Below are 22,517 nucleotides of genomic sequence, written 5' to 3'. Positions count from 1 at the left end.
TGCCCTGCTTTTAAGCAGGGCAGGAGGACCAGGGCACCGCAGGTTAAGCAGGGAAGGGGTACAGGAGCCAGCTGCACAAGCGAACGGAGAGCGTCACATGACTGGCTTCTAAGCCAGGCAGGAGGACCAGGGCAGCGTGCATTAAGCAGGGAGGTGGACCAGGAGCAGGAGGAACAAAGGGAAGCAGGTGCTGCACGTGCAGGGCCGGTTCTTGGCCTTGTGGCGCCCCGGGCAAAATATAGGGGCATGGCTTCAAATGGGGGCGTGGTCACGACGCTGAAATAAAAAATTAAATAAAAAAAAAGTATACTTACCATCCCCGTTCCTGATCCAGACCGCTGCAGACCCCCTCCGCCGGCGGCGCCGCTCTTCTCCTCTCCTCTCTTCGATCTATGGGAGAGACGTTATTACGTCTCTCCCATAGAACAGCATAGACACAAGAGGTCAATTATGACCCCTAGTGTTTGTGCCACTATGCTGTGCGGTGCGCGATGACGTCATCGCGCATCGCACAGCAAAGGTCCTCTACATGAAGGGAAACTAGTCCGTAGCATCTAGTTTCCCTTCATGGAGAGGACCTTTGCTGTGCGGTGCGCGATGACGTCATCGCGCACCGCACAACTAAGGTCCTCTCAATGAAGGGAAACTAGACGCGTCTGGTTCCCTTCAAAGCGGGGGGGCACAGCAGGGCACTGCGGGAGGCACAGTGGCGGATCTTGCCCCGGTGCGGCGCCCTCCGGAAGGCGGCACCCTGCGCAAAAGTACCGCTTGCCCATGGCAAGAACCGCCACTGTGCACGTGCCCTGCTTTTTGGCAGGGCAAGGGGACCAGGGCACCACAGGATAAAAAGGGAGGGGGGTCCAGGAACCGTTAGCTCAAGGTGACAGCGGGTCGGCACGTTAACAGCTTTAAAGCCGGGCATGAGGACCAGGGTAGCAGGCATTAAGCAGGGAGGTGGACCAGGAGCAGGAGAACAAGGGGAAACAGGGGCTGCACGTGCCCTGCTTTTAAGCAGGGCAAGGGGACTAGGGCACCGCGGGTCAAGCAGGGAGGGGGTCCTGGAGCCGGTGTCAAAAGGGGACAGAGAGCGGCACATGACTGACTTTTAAGCCGTGCAGGAGGACCAGGACAGCGGGCATTAAGCAGGGAAGTGGACCAGGGCAGGAGAAATAAGGGGAAGCATGGGCTGCACAATTCCTGCTTTTAAGCAGGGCAGGGGGACCAGGGCACCGCGGATTAAGCAGGGAGGGGGTCAAGGAGCCGACGGCACAAAGGAAGGGGGTCCAGGTGCCGTCTTTTAAGCCAGGCAGGGGGACCAGGGCACCACGGGTTAAGCAGGGAGGGGGTCCAGGAGCCGACGGCACAAGGGAAGGGGGTCCAGGTGCCGTCTTTTAAGCCAGGCAGGGGGACCAGGGCACCACGGGTTAAGCAAGGAGGGGGTCCAGGAGCCAACGGCACAAGGGAAGGGGGTCTAGGTGCCGTCTTTTAAGCCAGGCGGGAGGACCAGGGCAGAGGGCATTAAGCAGGGAGGTTGCCCAGGACCAGGAGGAACAAGGGGAAGCAGGGGCTGCATGTGCCCTGCTTTTAAGGAGGACAGGGGGACCAGGGCACCACGGGTTAAGCAGGGAGGGGATCCTGGAGCCGGCATCATAAGGGGACAGAGAGCAGCACGTGACTGGCTTTTAAGCCGTGCAGGTGGACCAGGACAGCAGGCATTAAGCAGGGAAGTGGACCAGGAGCAGGAGGAACAAGGGGAAGCAGGGGCTGCACATGCCCTGCTTTTAAGCAGGGCAGGGGGACCAGAGCACCACGGGTGAAGCAGGAATGAGGTCCAGCAGCCGGCGATACAAGGGGATGGAGAGCGGCACGTGACCGGCTTCTAAGCCATGCAGGAGGACCAGTGTAGCGGGCATTAAGCAGGGAGGTGAACCAGGAGCAGGAGGAACAAGGGGAAGCCGGGGCTGCACGTGCCCTGCTTTTAAGCAGGGCAGGGGGACCATGGCATCGTGGGTTAAGCAGGGAGGAAGTCAAGGAGCCCGGCAGCACAAGGGGAAAGAGAGCGGCACGTGACCAGCTTTTAAGCAAGGCAGGAGGACCAGGGCAGCGGGCATTAAGCATGGAGGTGGACCAGGAGCATAAGGTACAAGCGCAAGCAGGGCTGCACGTGCCCTGCTTTTAAGCAGGGCAGGGGGACCAGGGAACCACAGGTTAAGCAGGGAGGGGTTCCAGGAGCCGGCGGCACAAGGGAAGGGGGTCCAGGAGCCGGCTTTTAAGCCAGGCAGAGGAACAGGGCTGCTGGCATTAAGCAGGGAGGTGGACCAGGAGCAGGAGGAACAAGGGGAAGCAGGGGCTGCACGTGCCCTGCTTATAAGCAGGACAGGGGGACCAGGCCACCGCGGCTTAAACAGGGAGGGGGTCCAGGATCCGGCGGCACAAGGGGATGGAGAGCAGAACGCGACCAGCGTTTAAGCTGGGCAGGAGGACCAGGGCAGCGGGCATCTCAGGTACGCCTGATGAGGGGGATATATGGGGGACATGAAGGTATGCATCCTTTATGTCTAGTGACACCATAAAATCCCTCCCTTCCAGGCTGGAGATAACCGCCCGGAGCGATTCCATCTTGAATTTGAACTTTTTCAAGTACAGGTTTAGGGATTTTAGATTTACAATGGGCCTGACTGAGCCATCCGGTTTTGGAACCACAAACAGGGTTGAATAGTACCCCTTCCCCTGTTGAACTGGGGAACCTTGACAATCACTATGTGTATAAATTGATTTTAAGGTACTCTCCTGTCTGCGATCAGCAGGATCCTTGAGGGCCGCCGTGTCTGGAGACGGTAGCGTCACCTTTTTGGACAAGCGCGTTAAAGCCGTGTCCACTCTGGGTGAGGATTCCCACCGTAACCTGTCCTGTGCCGGGAAAGGATACGCCATAAGAATTCTCTTGGGAATCTGCAGTTTCTTTTCTGGAGTTTCCCAAGATTTTTCAAATAACTCATTCAGCTCATGAGATGGGGGAAAGGTTACCTCAGGTTTCTTTTCCTTAAACATGCATACCCTCGTGTCAGGGACAGAGGGGTCATCTGTGATATGCAAAACATCTTTTATTGCAATAATCATATAATGAATACATTTGGCCACCCTTGGGTGTAACCTCGCCTCATCGTAGTCGACACTGGAGTCAGAATCCGTGTCGGTATCAGTGTCTGCTACTTGGGACAGTGGATGTTTCTGAGACCCTGAAGGGCCCTGTGACACAGTCAAAGCCATGGATTGACTCCCTGTTCTATCTCTGGACTCTGCTTTGTCCAATCTCTTATGTAATAAAGACACATTTGCATTTAAAACATTCCACATATCCAACCAATCAGGTGTCGGCGTTGCCGACGGAGACACCACAATCATCTGCTCCACCTCCTCCTTAGATGAGCCTTCCGCTTCAGACATGCCGACACACGTACTGACACCCACACACACTCAGGGATATATCTATATGGAGACAGTCCCCCAATAAGGCCCTTCGGAGAGACAGAGAGAGAGTATGCCAGCACACACCCAGCGCCACTGGACACCGGAATAAAATCCCAGTAGTACAGCGCTTTTATATAAAGCTATATATATTTACAGTCACTGCGCCAGTTAAATGTGCCCCCCCCCCTCTTTTTTGCCCACTGTAACCGTGTTCAGCAGGGGAGAGTCCGGGGAGCCAGCTTCTCTGCAGTGTGCTGTGGAGAAAATGGCGCTGGTTAGCGCTGGAGGATCACGCTCTGCCCCCTCAGCGGCGGGCTTCGGTCCCGCTCAAATAATTTATACTGGCGGGGATTTTTCAATATACCGCCTCTGCCGTATCTAATCTCTATGCCAGTGTCCCTTGAGGTTAATATTGCTGCCCAGGGCGCCCCCCCCCCCCCCCATGCGCCCTGCACCCTTACAGTGCCCGCTGTGTGTGTATGTGTGGGAGCAATGGCGCGCAGCGGTAACGTTATCTCAGTGAAGATCTGAAGTCTTCTGCCGCCTTTGAAGTCTTCTTTCTTCTTAATACTCACCCAGCTTCAATCTCCCAGCTCTGTGAGGAGGACCAGGGCAGCGGGCATTAAGCAGGGAGGTAGCGCAGGAGCAGGAGGAACAAGGGGAAGCTGGGTCTGCACGAGTCCTGCTTTTATGCAGGGCAGGGGGACCAGGGCCCCACTGGTTAAGCAGGGAGGGGATCCATGGCAAGGGGACCAGGGCACCACGGGTTAAGAAGAGTGGGAGTCCAGGAGCCAGCGGCAAAAGGGGATGAAGAGCGGCACGTGATCGGCTTCTAAGCCGGGTAGGAAGACCAGGGCAGCGTGTATTTAGGAGGGACGTGGACCAGTAGCAGGATGAACAAGGGGAAGCAGGGGCTGCACACGCCCAGCTTTTAAGCAGGGCAGGGGGACCAGGGCACCGCGTATTAAGCAGGGGGGGGGGGGGGGGTCCAGGAGTCGGCAGCACAAGGGGATGGAGTGTCGTCATGTTACAGGCTTTTTATCTGGGCCGCAGGACCAGGGCAGCGGCCATTAAGCAGGGAGGTGGACCAGGATCAGGAGGAACGAAGGGAATCAGGGGCTGCACGTGCCCTGCTTTTAAGCAGAGGGACCAGGGCACCACAGGTTAATCAGCGAGGGGGTCCAGGAGCTGGCAGCACAAGGGGACAAAGTCCGGCACGTGACCCAGTTTTATGCAGGGTAGGAGGACCAGGGCAGAGGGCATTAAGCAGGGAGGTGAACCAGGAGCAGAAGGAACAAGAGAAATAAGGGGCTACACGTGCCCTGCTTTTAAGCAGGGCAGGGGGACCAGGGCACCGCGGGTTAAGCAGGGAGGGGGTACAGGAGCCAGCGGCACAAGGGGACGGAGGGGCGGCATATTACCGGCTATTAAGCCGAGCAGGAGGACCAGAGCAGCGGGTATTAAGCTGGGAGGTGGACAAGGAGCAGGAGGAACAAGGGGAAGCAGGGCCAGCTGCACGTACCCTGCTTTTATGCCGGGTAGGAGGACCAGGGCAGAGGGCATTAAGCAGGGAGGTGAACCAGGAGCAGGAGGAACAAGAGAACGAAGGGGCTACACGTGCCCTGCTTTTAAGCAGGGCAGGGGGACCAGGGCACTATGGGTTAAGCAGGGGAGGGGGTCAAGGAGTCGGCAGCACAAGGGGATGGAGAGCAGCACGTGACCAGCTTCTAAGCCATGCAGGAGGACCAGGGCAGCGGGCAATAAGCAAGGAGGTGGACCAGGGCAGGAGAAACAAGGGGAAGCAGGGGATGCACATTTACTGCTTTTAAGCAGGGCAGGGGGACCAGGGCAACGCTGGTTAAGCAGGGAGGGGTCAAGAAGCCGGTGGCACAAGGGAACGGAGAGCGGCAAGCAGGTCTGGAGCCCTGCTTTTAAGCAGGGCAGGGGGAACCAGTGCACCCCTGGTAAACAGGGAGGGGGTACAGGAGCCAGCGGCACAAGGGGGATGGGAGGGTGGCATATTACCGGCTATTAAGCCGAGCAGGAGGACCAGAGCAGTGAGCATTAAGCTGGGAGGTGGACCAGGAGCAGGAGGAACAAGGGGAAGCAGGGCCTGCACGTACACTGCTTTTAAGCAGAACAGAGGGCCCAGGGCACCGCAGGTGAAGCAGGGAGGGGGTTCCAGGAGCTGGCAGCACAAGGTCACGTAGAGTGGCACGTGACCGGCTTCTAAGCACAGGCAGGGCACTGCGGGGGGCACAGTGGCGGATCTTGCCCTGGTGCAGCGCCCTCCGGATGGCGCCGGCGCCCCTCCGGAAGGCGGCGCCCCGGGCAAAAGTACCGCTTGCCCGTGGCAAGAACCGCTACTGTGCACGTGCCCTGCTTTTTGGCAGGGCAGGGGGACCAGGGCACCACAGGATAAAAAGGGAGGGGGTCCAGGAACCGTCAGCTCAAGGTGACAGCGGGTCGGCACGTTACCAGCTTTAAAGCCGGGCAGGAGGACCAGGGTAGCAGGCATTAAGCAGGGAGGTGGACCAGGAGCAGGAGGAACAAGGGGGAACAGGGGCTGCACGTGCCCTGCTTTTAAGCAGGGCAGGGGGACCAGGGCACCGCGGGTCAAGCAAGGAGGGGGTCCTGGAGCCGGCGTCAAAAGGGGACAGAGAGCGGCACATGACTATCTTTTAAGCCGTGCAGGAGGACCAGGACAGCGGGCATTAAGCAGGGAAGTGGACCAGGGCAGGAGAAACAAGGGGAAGCATGGGCTGCGCATTTCCTGCTTTTAAGCAGGGCAGGGGGACCAGGGCACCGCGGATTAAGCAGGGAGGGGGTCAAGGAGCCGGCGTCACAAGGGGACGGAGAGCGGCACGTGATCGGCTTCTAAGCCGTGCAGGAGGACCAGGGCAGTGGGCATTAAGCAGGGAGGTGAACCAGCAGCTGGAGGAACAAGGGGAAGCAGGGGCTGCACGTGCCCTGCTTTTAAGCAGGGCAGGAGGACCAGGGCACCGCGGGTTAAGCAGGGAGGGGATCCAGTAGCCGACAGCACAAGGGGATGGAGAGCAGCACATGACCAGCTCTTAAGCAAGGTAGGAGGACCAGGGCAGTGGGAACAGCGCACCACGGGTTAAGCAGGGAGGGGGTCCAGGAGCCGGCGGCACAAGGGGAGGGGGTCCAGGAGCCGTCTTTTAAACCAGGCAGAAAGCCCGCAGCGGGCATTAAGCTGTTAGATGGACCAGGAGGAACAAGGGGAAGCAGGGGCTGCATGTGCCCTGCTTTTAAGCAAGGCAGTGGGACCAGGGCACCACGGGTTAAGCAGGGAGGGGGTCCAGGAGCCTGCGGCACAAGGGGATGGAGCGGTGGCACATGACCGGCTTTTAAGCCGGGCAGGTGATGGAATCAGTTGGCTTCTAGCATCTTAATCGTGACCCTACTCACCAACTATTAAGCCTAGTGGTCAATTAATGGTAGTGCATGTTGTTAGGGGGGTACCATCTTACTACCGCAGCACCCATAGTGGCAACCTTTTGTTAGTGCAGCTAAAGTGAAGCTATTATTAAATAAATAAATAAATATTTTTGTATATGTAAGTTGAAGGAGGCACATGTCCATCTATGGTCATCTAAAGTTTATGTAGCTAAAGGATTTTTCTTATTTTAATGCACTACAACTCCCTTTGGGTAACCCTGAGGCCAACATATGCATGTGATGCAAATCCTTGTTCCCATACTGTCACCCAGGGTTGGACTGACCCACAGGGGTACAGGGGAAACCACCAGTGGGCCCTACTGCCTGGGGCCCCACCCCCTCCTCTAGGGATCAGGTTCCAGACTGTGCTGTTACTAATCTAGTACATTATCATGCATGCACTACAATATTTACTGTATATATTTATCTAGAGGAGCAACCCATGCAAAATGGTTAGGGAAAACAATGTGGCGGCTGGGCACACCCCCTTGAGAGACTGGCCACACCCCTAAACATAGACCTCTATCACTGTATTACCCCGGTGGGCCCTACATGCCCCAGTCCGACTCTGCTGTCACCCCACAGTGACCACCCAGCACCAATAATATGCAGTGAGTTGAGGCAGAGCTTTTCTGACATTCTGCCATATGCCACAGTACTTTATCTACAAAAATATATGAAAAATGCAAATAATATGTTAGAACTATCACTTTGTATTATGCTAATCATTGTTTTAGTCAAAACTCTGGAGTAAAAAACATATATGCCAGGTGAGGAAGTGCCTCCCTTGCCTGCATTTTCCACAAATCTCTGATCAAAACTCACCAAATTTTTAGCAGTGTCTACTGCTGCACCTGTGTGCAATGCCCACAGGAACCCTTGGGCTAATATACTGTATTGTGTGTAAATAATACAGTATGCTGTGGTACTAACCAGTATCTCCCAACACGCCCCTGTCCAGCACCATTGCAACCCCTCACCCCCCCCCCCCCCCCCCGAATAAAAAAAAATATGCAGACTCTTTCTCAAACAAGCACATGGACACACCTGATTTTGTAACATAGGTGACTTATGGGGACATGGTAGCATATGTTCTAGTGGGCCTTAGGCATGACCACTGTGTTCAGATTTGTGGGGACCTCATTATACTGTAGGTCCCCACAATGTCTTGTCCTTCCTGTGTTGGTGTGTTTACTGGCTCATGTCCCCAGGATTATATTATTACACACACACACACACACACACACACACACACACACACACACACACACACATTAAAGCACAGTAAAGCCTCTTATATACATTATGCCAGGTAGAGGAAAGAGAGAGTGTGTAAAGAGAGAGTGTGTGTGTAGAGAGAGAGAGAGAGAGAGAGAGACTGTGTAAAGAGAGTGTGTGTGTTGCATCCCCCTTTCCCTACAAAGAAATGGAGCAAATATTCCACTTCTTACATCACTTATCCCATCTGCTATCACCAGCACTCAGCTGTCAGGTTCTGTTCCCCCCGGAAGTCCCAATCCTCACACTGCAATCTGGGAGGCGGGGTGCGCATGTAAAGCACACTATCTTTACAATGCCTGTGGCTATAATCTACACAGCAGACAGACATGGGTAAGGGGCACAAGGGAGTGAGTGGGTGGGGCTTAGGATGGCCAATGATGGTGACAGAAGGAGCTGCAGCCAGCGAGAGGGGAGGTGGGAGGAGGCTCAGCCCGAAGGCGGCTATTGCAGCGCTCTCCAGCTAGTTGTGTAATGCACGTAATGGTGTGATAAGGAGTTGGGCTCACCACAGGCAGAGCTGCAGCTAGCAGTTGTGGCACTGCCTTTCATGATAGGAGACAATAGTGTTACGTGACCCTGTGGGTTCTGTTGGCGGTCTTGTACCCACAGTGCATATGCTCTGTGTGCCAGGCACCATTGGCACTGCACTAGTTATGGCCCTGCACACCAGTAATTATTGCAGAGTAAAAGTTTACAGCCCTGTCACTTACTAACAGAGACCTACTCACTAGTCACCAACCAGGTTGTCTGATATTGGTCTACAGATAAATTGCCAGACAGACCTTATGAGTATACCCAAGACTCCTTCTACCAGACTGACCGGAAAATGACACTCCCACCTTGCCTTTTAAAAGGTCTTCACACTTGCTCTGATTTGATCATTCACATGCCTTAAGTTGTGCTAGGCTGCAGGGTAAAACACTGAAATCATCAACCAGGTAAGACACACATGTTTTTTTTAACTGTAGCACACTGTTCCTATTGTATCCTATTGCAGGTGACGTAGACCTTGTGAGGAATGCAAATTTCCGGGACAGGGCATCTGCATGTTTGTATAGAATCTTAGGCCTATGCTCCACTGTGAACTGAAAAGGTTGTAGCACTAGGAAACACATGGTAACCTCTAGGCCCCTGTTGTTCCATACCCTCCTTTAGCATACTTAAAATGCCCCAGGGTTGTCTCCGATATATTAGCTCAAAAGGCGTGAAATTCATTGAGGCTTGGGGTACCTCTCTGACAGTAAACAGCAGGTAAGGAAAAAGGGTGTCACGAGCAGAGGTGTAGCTACAGTAGGTACCATATAATGAATTGGGGGCATGTTATATTTGAAAAGAAAAAGATATTTAAAAAAAATCCTAAATTGGCGCAAGGGCTAGTTCCAGATCTTGTGAAGCTCAGGGCAAAAGTAACCTTATACATGTTACGCCAACAGTAGAGCCCCTTATACATGTTACGCCACACATGAGAGCCGCTTATACACGTTACGCCACCTAGGAGAGCCGCTTATACACGTTATGCCAGATACAGCCCATTATACACATTTTGGCAGGTTCAGCATATTACACACATTTTACCAGGTACAGCCCATTACACACATTATGCCAGGTAGAGACCATTATACAAATTATTCCAGGTAGAGCACATTATGCCAGGTACAGCTCACCACCTCATACCTACCACCCAAACACACCCCACATGATAAATGTAGTACTTCCTGCTTCCCCAATTTGTAGACATAACTTTGATGCTCTGCCTTGGACTCCACACTGCAGCTGGGCAGCTTTGCTTAATGGATGCTCTAGCCGCTCTGCAGCTGCAGGGACTGGCGGGGCTGGTGGGCAGGCTAATGGGCTGGCACATGTGGATGTGATGCTGCTCCTCTATCTGTCCTCTCTTCGCCGCCGCTCCCTGAATACCCCGAGCATTGCTCCACTGACATTCTGGGAAAGGAGGGTGTGCTCGGACCGTTTACTGAATGGCTGCGTGACGTCACATGCAGCCACACCCAAAAAAATGGCTGTTGACAGCGCAGCCAGGCTGCACTGCCAGGGGTCAACCTTAGATTAGATGCCTCCGCAATCCCAATGTGCACTACTGTGTGGCTTAAGGAGAATAAGTTACACTACTATGTGGCATAATGTGTATAAGGGGTGTACAAAGGTGTCCACATATGTGGGTTTAATACGCAAAGTTTGTGGTTAGGTGAATAAGGCTACAAAGGAAAAAGGTTGTGTGGAGACTCCCTATTGGCGCTAACAAAGCAGCTGCTGTCCTCTGTCGTGGTTATACCCTATAACCAAATATACAACTCAAGAGAAAGTGGAAGTGGCAGAGAACTTGCGCGCTAAAGTTCTAAAATCACCCAAAAGGTGCAACACTCAGTGTGGACAGAAGTTACTTATCTCAATATGGTTCTGATTCACTGTATCAAACGTATTCCCGTGTATTCGAACAGGTATATGCAAAAGCAAAACATTTTTTTAATTTTGTCATGGTACAAGACAAGATGTAAAACAATTTCTTTATTTCCATACAAAAATCACAACCTAAATGTATCTGGATTGTTTTAGATACAGTACTAGCAAGGGGAGAAAAAGAAAGCTCTTGTGTGGGCACACTTTTGCTCTATCTAGGAAGATTCCTAGGATATATGTAAGAAATTGTGTTAAAACATCTATTTATTATTCAAAGTTAAAATATGATATAGTTACCCACATATATGATCCAACAGTGAATAGAAAAGAATTTTAATATGAAAAAATATTAAAATGTTCTGGTCTGTTAATCACAGGGAGTGATTAGAAGGGTGGGAGACACCTGATTGTCTGACACCTGTTTCTCCTGACCAGTAAAGAAATTCTGTATTGATGGGACCAAAAGGAGGTCAAGATAGTATTTTGTGTATTTATGAGAGACCAATTAGTGGGTCAATACCATACACTTTGCTGGTTAGGCGTTTATCCCTATAAGCACGTTTAGAATAATTAATATTTTCGTGGCCTGGTCCTAAATTGATAGCCAACAGGAAGAAGATATGAAGAAAGAAAAAGTGGTGATGCTGCTGTTGGTATCACTTTTCTCATAAAGAGAAAATAATTCATACTCTACAAAACCGGGTATTCTCAGGAAGTCTCCTCTCCCGATACTGACCCAGCCCAACGCTGTTTAGCTTCCAAGATCGGACGAGATCGGGCATTAGCAGCGTGGTATGATAGTAGGGGAGAATATGTGATTTTTTTACCAATAAGAGTGCACCTATATAAGAATTTTTAGAAAAACATAGATATGCAAGAAAAAGAAAGTATAAAGTGTGGATCTGCTTTCCACGTTAGACATGGCTCAGCGGACACCACTTTAGTGGCGCCATGTGCCCTGAATCGTGGATGAGAGTCCACGGAAAAAATAGTGAAAGTCAGAAAAGAGTTTTGCGAAAAAATATGTTTTTTAAGATATTATATACTAATATTATCTGATACAAAAAGATATAAGAGAATAGGATCAAACATTAGGCCAATTCTAAACAATAAATAAAATAAAATAATTCATACTCTACAAAACCGGGTATTCTCAGGAAGTCCCCTCTCCCGATACTGACCCAGCCCAACGCTGTTTAGCTTCCAAGATTGGACGAGATCGGGCATTAGCAGCATGGTATGATAGTAGAGGAGAATATGTGAAAAATAGGTACAACCCTAACAAACAGCAGAACTTCTCTGACAAGTTATGTGTAAATATTAGGTATAGCCCAAAAGGATGATCAATTGGTAACAAAGAAAATGAAAGTAGCAAAAGTTTCCCTTTTTTCTTTTTTTCACATTCCACCCCTCAATCACTTGCACCTATCATAATTTTTTCCACTACCCTTGTCTTGAATATAATGCGGTTAATTCCAGCCTACATTATTTCTATTCACTTTCATTTCATGGTTTCTCACAGGCATTTTGCCAGTCTCAATTGGTATATTGACTATGCCCGTAACAACCTCACTCTAATTTTTAATCCATCAGTACTTCAATGTTCACCCATCACTACCCCTCGAATGGTATCACATAACCCTCCATCACATCACCCTCCTTATAATATTTTACTATTTTATTTTCTCTATCGTCCTAGTGGATGCTGGGGTTCCTGAAAGGACCATGGGGAATAGCGGCTCCGCAGGAGACAGGGCACAAAAAGTAAAGCTTTAGGATCAGGTGGTGTGCACTGGCTCCTCCCCCTATGACCCTCCTCCAAGCCAGTTAGATTTTTGTGCCCGGCCGAGAAGGGTGCAATCTAGGTGGCTCTCCTAAAGAGCTGCTTAGGAAAGTTTAGCTTAGGTTTTTTATTTTACAGTGAGTCCTGCTGGCAACAGGATCACTGCAACGAGGGACTTAGGGGAGAAGAAGTGAACTCACCTGCGTGCAGGATGGATTGGCTTCTTGGCTACTGGACATCAGCTCCAGAGGGACAATCACAGGTACAGCCTGGATGGTCACCGGAGCCTTGCCGCCGGCCCCCTTGCAGATGCTGAAGTAAGAAGAGGTCCAGAATCGGCGGCAGAAGACTCCTCAGTCTTCTAAAGGTAGCGCACAGCACTGCAGCTGTGCGCCATTTTCCTCTCAGCACACTTCACACGGCAGTCACTGAGGGTGCAGGGCGCTGGGAGGGGGGCGCCCTGGGAGGCAAATGAATACCTATTTTGGCTAAAAATACCTCACATATAGCCTCCGGAGGCTATATGGAGATATTTAACCCCTGCCAGAATCCGTTAAGAGCGGGAGACGAGGCCGCCGAAAAAGGGGCGGGGCCTATCTCCTCAGCACACAGCGCCATTTTCCCTCACAGAAAGGCTGGAGGGAAGGCTCCCAGGCTCTTCCCTGCACTGCACTACAGAAACAGGGTTAAAACAGAGAGGGGGGGCACTAATTTGGCGATATGCTTATATATATATTAAGATGCTATAAGGGAAAACACTTATATAAGGTTGTCCCTATATAATTATAGCGTTTTTGGTGTGTGCTGGCAAACTCTCCCTCTGTCTCTCCAAAGGGCTAGTGGGTCCTGTCCTCTATCAGAGCATTCCCTGTGTGTGTGCTGTGTGTCGGTACGTGGGTGTCGACAGGTAGGAGGACGATGTGGAGGAGGCGGAGCAATTGCCTGTAATGGTGATGTCACTCTCTAGGGAGTCGACACCGGAATGGATGGCTTATTTAGGAAATTACGTGATAATGTCAACACGCTGCAAGGTCGGTTGACGACATGAGACGGCCGACAAACAATTAGTACGGTCCAGACGTCTCAAAAACACCGTCAAGGGTTTTAAAACGCCCGTTTACTTTAGTCGGTCGACACAGACAGGGACACTGAATCCAGTGTCGACGGTGAATAAACAAACGTATTCCTTATTAGGGCCACACGTTAAAGGCAATGAAGGAGGTGTTACGTATTTCTGATACTACAAGTACCACAAAAGAGGGTATTATGTGGGATGTGAAAAAACTACCATAGTTTTTCCTGAATCAGATAAATTAAATAAAGTGTGTGATGATGCGTGGGTTCCCCCCGATAGAAAATTATGGGCGGTATACCCTTTCCCGCCAGAAGTTAGGGCGCGTTGGGAAACACCCCTTAAGGTGGATAAGGCGCTCACACGCTTATCAAAACAAGTGGCGGTACCGTCTATAGATAGGGCCGTCCTCAAGGACCAGCTGACAAGGCTGGAAAATATAATAAAAAGTATATACACACATACTGGTGTTATACTGCGGCCAGCGATCGCCTCAGCCTGGATGTGCAGAGCTAGGGTGGCTTGGTCGTATTCCCTGACTAAAAATATTGATACCCTTGACAGGGACAGTATTTTATTGACTATAGAGCATTTCTATATATGCGAGATGCACAGAGGGATATTTGCACTCTGGCATCATGAATAAACGCGATGTCCATAACTGCCAGAAGATGTTATAGACACGACAGTGGTCAGGTGATGCAGATTCCAAACGGCACAGTATGGCCGTATAAAGGAAGAGGACTTGTTTGGGGTCGGTCCATCGGACCTGGTGGTCACGGCAACTGCTGGAAAATCCACCGTTTTTTACCCTAAGTCACATCTCTGCAGAAAAAGACACCGTCTTTTCAGCCTCAGTCCTCTCGTCCCTATAAGATCATATCTGCCCAGGGATTGAGGAAAGGGAAGAAGACTGCAGCAGGCAGCCCATTCCCAGGAACAGAAGCGTTCCACCGCGTCTGACAAGTTCTCAGCATGGCGCTGAGACCGTACAGGACCCCTGGATCCTACAAGTAGTATCCCGGGGGTACAGATGGGAATGTCGAGACGTTTCCCCTTCGCAGGCTCCTGAAGTCTGCTTTACCAAGTCTCCCTCCGACAAGGAGGTAGTATGGGAAAAAATTCACAAGCTGTATTCCCAGCAGGTGATAATTAAATTACCCCTCCTACTACAGAAAAGGGGTATTATTCCACACTATATTGTGGTACTGAAGCCAGAAGGCTAGGTGAGACTTATTCTAAAAATTTTTTTTTTTGAACACTTACAAAGGTTCAAATTAAGATGAAGTCACTCAGAGCAGTGATAACGAACCAGGAAGAAGGGGACTATATAGTGTCCCGGGACATCAGGGATGCTTACCTCTATGTCCCAAATTTGCCCTTCTCACTAAGGGTACCTCAGGTTCGTGGTGCAGAACTGTCACTATCAGTTTCAGACGCTGCCGTTTGGATTGTCCACGGCACCCCGGGGTCTTTACCAAGGTAATGGCCGAATTGATGATTCTTCTTCGAAGAAAAGGCGTCTTAATTATCCCTTACTTGGACGATCTCCTGATAGGGGCATAGTCCAGGGAACAGTTGGAGGTCGGAGTAGCACTATCTCGGATACTGCTACAATCAGCACGGGTGGATTCTAAATATTCCAAAATCGCAGCTGATCCCGACGACACGTCTGCTGTGCCTAGGGATGATTCTGGACACAGTCCAGAAAAAGGTGTTTCTCCCGGAAGAGAAAGCCAGGGAGTTATCCGAGCAAGTCAGGAACCTCCTAAAAACAGTGCATCATTGCACAAGGGTCCTGGTAAAAATGGTGGCTTCCTACGAAGCAATTCCATTCGGCAGATTTCACGTAAGAACTTTTCAGTGGGATCTGCTGGACAAATGGTCCGGATCGCATCTTCAGATGCATCAGAGGATAACCCAATATCCAAGGACAAGGGTGTCTCTCCTGTGGTGGTTATAGAGTGCTCATCTTCTAGAGGGCTGCAGATTCGGCATTCAGGATTGGATGCTGGTAACCACGGAGCCCAGCCTGAGAGGCTGGGGAGCAGTCACACAAGGGAAAAATTTCCAGGGAGTGTGATCAAGTATGGAGACTTTTCTCCACATAAATATACTGGAGCTAAGGGTAAATTTATAATGCTCTAAGCTTAGCAAGACCTCTGCTTCAAGGTCAGCCGGTATTGATCCAGTGGGAAAAACATCACGGCAGTCGCCCACGTAAACAGACAGGGCGACACAAGAAGCAGGAGGGCAATGGCAGAAACTGCAAGGACTTTTCGCTGGGCGGAAAATCATGTGATAACACTGTCAGCAGTTTTTCATCCCGGGAATGGAAACTGGGAAGCAGACTTCCTCAGCACGACCTCCACCCGGGAGAGTGGAAACTTCATTGAGAAGTTTTTTCCACATGATTGTAAACCGTTGGGAAATACCAAAGGTGGACATGATGGCGTCCCGTCTGAACAAAAAACGGGACAGGTATTGCGCCAGGTCAAGAGACCCTCAGGCAATAGATGTGGACGTTCTGGTAACACCGTGGGTGTACCAGTCGGTGTATGTGTTCCCTCCTCTGCTTCTCATACCTAAGGTGCTGAGAATTATAAGACGTAGAGGAGTAAGAACTATACTCATGGCTCCGGATTGGCCAAAAAGGACTTGGTACCCGGAACTTCAAGAGATGCTTACAGAGGTCTTATGGCCTCTGCCGCTAAGAAGGGACTTGCTTCAGCAAGTACCATGTCTGTTCCAAGACTTACCGCAGCTGCGTTGTCGGCATGGCGATGGAAAGCCGGATCCTAAGGAAAAAAAGGCATTCCGGAAGAGGTCATTCCTACCCTGGTCAAAGCCAGAAAGGAGGTGACCGCACAACATTATCACCACGTGTGGCGAAAATATGTTGCGTGGTGTGAGGCCAGGAAGGCCCCACAAAGAAATTTCAACTCGGTCGTTTCCTGCATTTCCTGCAAACAGGAGTGTCTATGGGCCTCAAATTGGGGTCCATTAAGGTTCAAATTCGGCCCTGTAAATTTTCTTCCAGAAAGAATTGGCTTCAGTTCCTGAAGTCCAGAAGTTTGTCAAGGGAGTATTGCATATACAAACCCCTTTTTTGTGCCTCCAGTGGCACTGTGGGATCTCAACGTAGTTCTGGGATTCCTCAAATCACATTGGTTTAAAACCAGTCAAATATGTGGATTTGAAGCATCTCACATAAAAAGTGACCATGCTCTTGGCCCTGGCCTGGACCAGGCGAGTGTCAAATTGGTGTTTTTTTCTCAAAAAAGCCCATATCTGTTTGTCCATTCGGACAGGGCAGAGCTGCGGACTCGTCCCCAGTTCTCTCCCTAAGGTGGTGTCAGTGTTTCACCTGAACCAGCTTATTGTGGTGCCTTGCACCTACTAGGGACTTGGAGGACTCCAAGTTGCTAGAAGTTGTCAGGGCTCTGAAAATATGTTCCAGGACAGCTGGAGTCAGAAAATCTGACTCGCTGTTTATACTGTATGCACCCAACAAGTTGGGTGCGCCGGCTTCTAAGCAGTCGATTGCTCGTTGGATTTGTAACACAATTCAACTTGCACATTCTGAGGCAGGCCTGCCACAGTCTAAATCGGTTAAGGCCCATTCCACAAGGAAGGTGGGCTCATCTTGGGCGGCTGCCCGAGAGGTCTCGGCATTACAACTCTGCCGAGCAGCTACGTGGTCAGGGGAGAACACGTTTGTAAAATTCTACAAATTTGATATCCTGGCAAAAGAGGACCTGGAGTTCTCTCATTCGGTGCTGCAGAGTCATCCGCACTCTCCCGCCCGTTTGGGAGCTTTGGTATAATCCCCATGGTCCTTTCAGGAACCCCAGCATCCACTAGGACGATAGAGAAAATAAGAATTTACTTACCGATAATTCTATTTCTCGGAGTCCGTAGTGGATGCTGGGCGCCCATCCCAAGTGCGGATTATCTGCAATACTTGTACATAGTTACAAAAATCGGGTTATTATTGTTGTGAGCCATCTTTTCAGAGGCTCCGCTGTTATCATACTGTTAACTGGGTTTAGATCACAAGTTGTACGGTGTGATTGGTGTGGCTGGTATGAGTCTTACCCGGGATTCAAAATTCCTCCCTTATTGTGTACGCTCGTCCGGGCACAGTACCTAACTGGCTTGGAGGAGGGTCATAGGGGGAGGAGCCAGTGCACACCACCTGATCCTAAAGCTTTACTTTTTGTGCCCTGTCTCCTGCGGAGCCGCTATTCCCCATGGTCCTTTCAGGAACCCCAGCATCCACTACGGACTCCGAGAAATAGAATTATCGGTAAGTAAATTCTTATTTTATTTTTCTCTTTTTATTTTATTCAATTTCACCTATTTCCTTCACCTATCTTTTCATTATATCACCATTATGAACTAGTAACCTTATCCCTCTTTAGAAATAGGGTGCTATCCAATTCTGATCCTTTGACCAATGATCTCTGCTTTTTTAATTTTAATTTCATTTTTATTTATTTTTATACTCCAGAGTTCGGCCCACTGACGCATTCTAGCTGGAGCAATTTGACTTCCGCCTTCATGCCTCGGCTTGGCCAACACCGCTGTTATCGGCTGACACCCCCCCTCATTTCATATGGCAATATGATGTGCTGAGAGATAAACTACGTGCAGCACCCATTGCATTTCCTAGAAGTCCTCCAATCCAACTAATGCCATACGCATCCAAACAGTAAAAGTCCCGACAACTTAATCCTCCAATAAGATGGCGCTATCCAATCTTAACCCTGTGATTTATTATTCTTGAGTCTCCATTCTTTAGGACAATTTAAGGTGTCATTGACGCTTTACAGTGGGAGTGATGTTTGCTTCCACTATCAGGCGCCCACATTAGCCTTTATTAGCTGTAACATCCCTGCTCCCCTATGGATCTGTGAGACGGCCACTCCACAGCGGTAGATTACATATCTCTGCTCTGTGCGTTGGTTCCGACATCACCAGCCGTGAATGGCTGTCATCAAATTGCAACCACGCACATCGCTTATGTTACTTCCCCTATGTTATTTAATCCAAGGTGTGCTACACGTATCATAACAATACAAGTCCTGGCAATCCCTTTTGTAAGATGGCGCCACCTAATTCTGACCCTGTAACCTATCAGTTTTGTGTCTCTCGCTCTGAGCGCCGGCTCTCATAATATCAGCCGTGCATGGCTAATGTCAAATTTCAATCATGTGCAGTACATATTACATTTCCCCGATGGTATCCAACCTAGGAATGCCACACGTACTTTAATAACATAACTCCTGGCAATCCCCAATGTAAGATGGCACCATCCATTTTTTGACTCAATGACCTATTAGTCTCGTGTCGCCATTTCCACCCCTGATTGGACAACAAAAGGCTTCCCTGACTCATCTTGCTTCCGCTCTCACACATCCACCTTACGAATACAAGCCGCTATTAGCTGACATACCCTCGCTCCCCATTGGATCAGTATGCACTATGAGACTACGTCTCACTGAGGGACTTACCACATCCCCACCCCGAGCACCTGCTCCGACACCATCAGCCGTGATTGGTTGCTACCAAAATTGAAGTGGCTTTTAAACCCTTCACGCTTAAGTGCCGGTCAGATCAGGAAGTGAACAAGCCCTAACGGGTGAAACGCGTTTTCCACGGAGCTCCACAGGGGACCATTTCATTGAGGTTTTGCTGGCAGCAGTCTTTCCCACAACTACGACACTTTGAATGTCTCCGCTAAACTTCTCAATTGGTTGTATCGTAAGCCTGCACCCTCCGGGTGAATGTATCTATGCAGATATGTAGTATGTTATGCCTTATGTATATACACTCACCCTCTGGTGCATAGTTATCGAGTGATACATATTTCTCTAACCTACAGTACATGTGTTATTGTAGGGTATAGTTACCTATTTTGTGTGCTGAACACTACCTATAATTCCGGGCGAACTGCCTGTAATATACATGCAGTGACTACCCTAAATCAATATAGACATTTTTCGGCTCACTTTATAAAGGTATAACATTGCTACTTTCATTTTCTTTGTTACCAATTGATCATCCTTTTGGGCTATACCTAATATTTACACATAACTTGTCAGAGAAGTTCTGCTGTTTGTTAGGGTTGTACCTATTTTTCACATATTCTCCTCTACTATCATACCATGCTGCTAATGCCCGATCTCGTCCAATCTTGGAAGCTAAACAGCGTTGGGCTGGGTCAGTATCGGGAGAGGGGACTTCCTGAGAATACCCGGTTTTGTAGAGTATGAATTATTTTATTTTATTTATTGTTTAGAATTGGCCTAATGTTTGATCCTATTCTCTTATATCTTTTTGTATCAGATAATATTAGTATATAATATCTTAAAAAACATATTTTTTCGCAAAACTCTTTTCTGACTTTCACTATTTTTTCCGTGGACTCTCAGCCACGATTCAGGGCACATGGCGCCACTAAAGTGGTGTCCGCTGAGCCATGTCTAACGTGGAAAGCAGATCCACACTTTATACTTTCTTTTTCTTGCATATCTATGTTTTTCTAAAAATTCTTATATAGGTGCACTCTTATTGGTAAAAAAATCACATATTCTCCTCTACTATCATACCACGCTGCTAATGCCCGATCTCGTCCGATCTTGGAAGCTAAACAGCGTTGGGCTGGGTCAGTATCGGGAGAGGAGACTTCCTGAGAATACCCGGTTTTGTAGAGTATGAATTATTTTCTCTTTATGAGAAAAGTGATACCAACAGCAGCATCACCACTTTTTCTTTCTTCATATCTTCTTCCTGTTGGCTATCAATTTAGGACCAGGCCACGAAAATATTAATTATTCTAAACGTGCTTATAGGGATAAACGCCTAACCAGCAAAGTGTATGGTATTGACCCACTAATTGGTCTCTCATAAATACACAAAATACTATCTTGACCTCCTTTTAGTCCCATCAATACAGAATTTCTTTACTGGTCAGGAGAAACAGGTGTCAGACAATCAGGTGTCTCCCACCCTTCTAATCACTCCCTGTGATTAACAGACCAGAACATTTTAATATTTTTTCATATTAAAATTATTTTCTATTCACTGTTGGATCATATATGTGGGTAACTATATCATATTTTAACTTTGAATAATAAATAGATGTTTTAACACAATTTCTTACATATATCCTAGGAATCTTCCTAGATATAACAAAAGTGCGCCCACACAAGAGCTTTCTTTTTCTCCCCTTGCTAGTACTAGTACTTCCTAGCTCTGGGTGCACCACCAAATAGGACTATAATTGAAAGAGTGAAATTTTCTTTCTACAAATTATAAATTGTCCACCTTTGTTTTTCACTTATAACCCCAACATACTTTTGACCAGTGCCCGGTCGCTCTTCTTTTTGTTGTTTTAGATACAGACAGAACCGGCTATTTACGTCATTTCCAGTGATGTGCGTCTCAAGGGTGTGTCAAGCGCCCTTCTATTAGAAGGTCATAAGATAACCAGTAACATTTGAACTATATATACTTAGCAGCAAAACGAACACTAATGAGTAAGTTCGGACTACAACAAATTTGGAATTGTAGTCCACTTAGAAAGATATAACCCTGTTCATTGATCCTACTGTCAAACTGCCCTGACGGAGAGCTGAGGCTCGATACGCGTTGGCCTGTGACAGGTGGATCAAAGGAAGAAGTGGATGGAACGTCGTACCTGGTTATTCAGCAATTGAGCAGAGTCTTTGGATACCCGGCATCAGACACTCACATTTAGACCTACATGCTCTTGTTGCATCTCCATCTGGTAAACGCCTCCATTTCTTACCTTATTTGCTTTTAACTTTTTATATGTTTTTGTTTGTGTAATAAATTTTGTAAAAGGTATCACACTATGTGGAATATCATTTTGTTTTTCTGCATGTGTGCGTGCTAATGAGAACCACCGGAATTGGTTTGGAACAATCGATCAGGTTTGGTCCATCTACACGCTTGAAGCACAAGTCTATCTGGTAAAGCCCCCATTTCTAATAATTGTGGGATAAACTAAGGAGTAGTTACATTGAGCATTGGGGCATTCTGCACCCATTATCCTTGTGTTCAACAGTATTACACTATGTGGAGATTTCTTTCTTTTGCATATACCCACTAATGAGAACCACTGGAATTGGTTTAGAATAATTGATCAGGATTGTCCATCTACATGCTTAAAGTACAAGTTAAAGCCCCCATTTCTATTAATTGGCGGATAAACTAAGGAGTAGTCACATTGAGCGTTGGGAAATTCTGTACCCATTATCATTGTGTAAAATAGTATTTCTCTGACGTCCTAGTGGATGCTGGGAACTCCGTAAGGACCATGGGGAATAGCGGGCTCCGCAGGAGACTGGGCACTCTAAAGAAAGATTAGGTACTATCTGGTGTGCACTGGCTCCTCCCTCTATGCCCCTCCTCCAGACCCCAGTTAGAATCTGTGCCCGGCCAGAGCTGGGTGCTCCTAGAGGGCTCTCCTGAGCCTGCTAGTAAAAGAAAGTATTTGTTAGGTTTTTTATTTTCAGTGAGCTTCTGCTGGCAACAGACTCACTGCTACGTGGGACTGAGGGGAGAGAAGCAAACCTACCTGCCTGCAGCTAAGTTGCGCTTCTTAGGCTACTGGACACCATTAGCTCCAGAGGGTTCGAACACAGGCACCTGTCCTCGATCGTCCGTTCCCGGAGCCGCGCCGCCGTCCCCCTCGCAGAGCCAGAAGAACAGAAGCTTGAAGACGGCGAAATCGGCGGCAGAAGACTCCTGTCTTCATTTAAGGTAGCGCACAGCACCGTAGCTGTGCGCCATTGCGCCCAGCACACTTACACACTCCAGTCACTGTAGGGTGCAGGGCGCTGGGGGGGCGTCCTGGGCAGAAATTGAAGTACCTTTTGGCATAAAAATACATATATACAGTCAGGCACTGTATATATGTAAAAAACCCCGCCATTTTTTTACACAGAAAGCGGGACAGAAGCCCGCCGCTGAGGGGGCGGGGCCTTCTTCCTCAGCACACCA

The 22,517-nt window shown here is 49.1% G+C and overlaps 1 protein-coding gene and 4 pseudogenes across 6 annotated transcripts in view; 3 read left to right on the top strand and 2 right to left on the bottom strand.

Moving 5' to 3' along the window:
* The window catches only part of LOC134966292 (NXPE family member 4-like), a 642,982-nt gene that overhangs the window by 358,592 nt on the left and 261,873 nt on the right, over window positions 1-22,517 (top strand). The window lies entirely within an intron of this gene.
* On the bottom strand, window positions 11,317-11,435 carry LOC134968299 (5S ribosomal RNA; annotated as a pseudogene).
* LOC134967146 (5S ribosomal RNA) lies at window positions 11,762-11,880 on the bottom strand (annotated as a pseudogene).
* On the top strand, window positions 19,640-19,758 carry LOC134967145 (5S ribosomal RNA; annotated as a pseudogene).
* On the top strand, window positions 20,085-20,203 carry LOC134968117 (5S ribosomal RNA; annotated as a pseudogene).

The sequence above is a fragment of the Pseudophryne corroboree genome, chromosome 10, assembly GCF_028390025.1.
Source record: "Pseudophryne corroboree isolate aPseCor3 chromosome 10, aPseCor3.hap2, whole genome shotgun sequence".
NCBI lineage: Eukaryota > Metazoa > Chordata > Amphibia > Anura > Myobatrachidae > Pseudophryne > Pseudophryne corroboree.
The sequence above is the reverse complement of the archived record's forward strand: the minus strand, read 5'-3'. Positions and strand labels throughout refer to the sequence as shown.